The sequence below is a fragment of the Dendroctonus ponderosae genome, unplaced genomic scaffold (assembly GCF_020466585.1).
Source record: "Dendroctonus ponderosae isolate FM_Combo_2020 unplaced genomic scaffold, Dpon_F_20191213v2 Dpon_F_20191213_1, whole genome shotgun sequence".
Classification (NCBI taxonomy): domain Eukaryota; kingdom Metazoa; phylum Arthropoda; class Insecta; order Coleoptera; family Curculionidae; genus Dendroctonus; species Dendroctonus ponderosae.
In genome coordinates, this window is record NW_026017110.1 from 29,061,479 (window position 1) to 29,064,537 (window position 3,059).

Genomic DNA, 3,059 nt, shown 5'->3' on the forward strand with positions numbered 1-3,059 from the left:
AACACACACGAAACATCAGAACAGAAATGATAAAAAGAACAAAACACTTTCGATCACTAACATACAAAGACAAAGGAATTAGTACAAATACCGCGGCAAAAATATACATAGCGATCTGCACACCCCTCTTGGACTACGGACATATACTCATGGCCAACGGAACAGAAAGGACAAAACGATACGACAAACAACAGGACAAATTGCACTAAGACTAATAACACGAATAAGACTTTGCAATTCTTCAAACTGAATTTGCAGAATATTCAACTATTATGACATTTCATGGCTATTTTGATAAATACGTCGACATAATCGAATTTTTGCAAAAATGTCCATTTATTTCAGAAATTTGACGCTTTAGGTATAGAAACATGATATATCGTTTCACAGGGAATTTAACGGTCTTCCCGTATTTGAACTAATATGCAGGGTGTTCTATTTGAAAAAATGCAATTAGAGCAGTTTTTATCTCTAGCCGAAATGCCAGTATTTTCAAGACATCTTGTATAATTTGGAACAAATTGCTGAACGCCGGGCTCAAGCATAGGGTTTTCCTAAACCAGTAGGTACCAAAATTTTTATTTTCCAGTGATTGAAATCGCGTTGTAATACAAAATTCCTTGGGGCTACGTTTTGATTAAGAATCTTCTTCTTCATCAGCATAGATTTGTCCACTGCTGGATATAAGCCCCCCTTGGTTTTTTCCACTCTCTCCCATCTTGTGCGTCCTGCATCGAATTGGTTCTGATACGTTTTATGTCGTCAGACCATCTGGTTGGTGGTCGTCCCCTATTTCTGTTCGCGTCTCCTCTGGGTCTCCACTCTATTATTCGCTTGGTCCACCTATTGTCTTGTATCCTGGCAATATGTCCTGCCCAGTTCCATTTCAGAGTTGCGATCTCTCCTCTGCATCTACCAGTCCTGTTCTTTTGCGGAGTTCAGTGTTTGTAATGTGCTCCCTAAGTGTCAATCCCAGCATTGATCTTTCCATTGAGTCACTCTGAGCTTCTAAGTCACCCTTCTTGTTAGGGTTATTGTTTCGGCACCTTAAGTAAGGACAGGCAAAACACACTGATTTAAAATTTTTCGCTTTAAACAAGTCGGTATATTTGATTTAAATATGTGTCTCAAATTTCCAAAAGCTGCCCACGTCAATCCTATGCGTCTCTGTAGTTCATGTGTTTGGTTGTCTCTATTTATTCGAATTTCATGACCGAGATATTTGTAAACGGTAGTTTCCTCAACTTGGACGCCATCACTAAGGACGAGATTTGTCATTAGCTGAGTTTTCGACAAATTGATTCTTAGCCCGATGTTTTGAGATGCAGCATTTAGTTGTTGAAGCATAGTTCTGGCGTGGTTAATACGATGTGTTATTAAAACTATGTCATCTGCGAATCTTAAATGTGTGAGGTTTTCGCCATTTATGTTGATGCCAATTCCATCGAAGTCTACAGATTTAAACCTATATTCGAGGAGACTTGCAAACATTTTTTTCGAGATGGTGTCTCCTTGTCGGACGCCTTTATCGATTTTAAATGTGTTTGTACTCTTCTGTGTTTTTACGCTGGCTGTAGCGTTCTCATAAATATACTTGATTATTTGAGTATACCGGTAGTCTATTCTACCGTCTGACAAAGATTTTAACATGTAGAACGGATCTATGGTGTCGAAGGCCTTTTCGTAGTTCACAAATATTAGAGCGAGTGGCCTCAGTTGTATCAATGGACTTTTTAAGGACTTGAAGATGATCATTTGGGTCATATCCTGATCGAAAACCGGCCTGTTCCCGTGTTTGATAAAGATCTAGTTTGGAATTCAGCCTATTCGATAGAATTCGTTTGAATAGCTTGTACACATGATTTATGGGCCACCTCGTACAACAATAATGCTGACCAACCGCTAGTGCACGTGTGTGCCGATTCAACACTAATAAATTATATAAACCATTGACCAACCATTCTGTATACCAGTCAGAGTTTAAATTCAGAATTAGTCAAGTATTGTCTAGAACGTTGTATTAATAAAAATATAGTTTTTTTTTGACCCTTCAAGAATTATTATGCTTAAGTCATGCGATAGTAGGCTTATAGGACGGTAGTTGGCAAGATTGGTTGTCTCCCTTTTAATGCAGCAAGATAATGGTTGCGTTGTTTCAGCGTTGTGGAATTTTTCCTTATATGAGGCATTCGTTGAACAGTATCTTGAGACTCTGCAGTAGTTTATTGCCTCCCAGTTTAATAACTTCGATAACTATTTTGTCCTCTCCTGGAGCTTTATTGTTCTTCATTTCAGATATGGACTTCTGAATTTCGTCAGTTGTTATTTCTGGGATATCTTCTGATCCTTGATTTATAATCATAGGAATCCGCTCGGTAATAATAGTTGTTTTGTTCTTAGCATACATGTCTCTACAGGGTGATTCAAAATTGGCGTCATTCCTTTTAAGAGGTGATAGAAGCTCACTTGGAGAGCACGAGGAAAATATTGAAAATTTTTTTTCGAAACTTTCTAGAAGATGTTAACGGTTGAAGATCGAATTTCAACTTTGTTATTAACCATTATTTTGAAATAGTTCCATATTTAATTGGTAGCCTATTGGAATACTTAAGCATTCAAAAAGAAAAATTGCGAGCTTTGCTTCAAATTACGAACATTTTTTTAAATAAAAAAAGTTCTCTTCTACAATTTTTTGATGAAAAGGCACAGCGGCAATGATGTTTTTTGTCATTAGCAGATAGTTATAGCTAGATAGCCCTTGTCAGTAATAACAATAATTTGTCAAACTGTGACTTACTTTGAATTTCCTTTCACCAATTTGCTGATATGTGACTAGTTCTGGGGAAATGCCAGAGTAACATAGCAGAAGCTGTAAGAACTCACGCCAACAAAGGGCGGGGTGAGTGGTTCCAGGAAAATAGTGGACGATAGATGTTCGGGTTCCAGGCACAGAGGAACACGTATTGGACATAATCGAATCAGGGCCTTCCAGGGGCACTCAGAGCACAATAACTGACACTTTCCCAAGCACCAAATAAATACCGAGGAAGGGCTACATT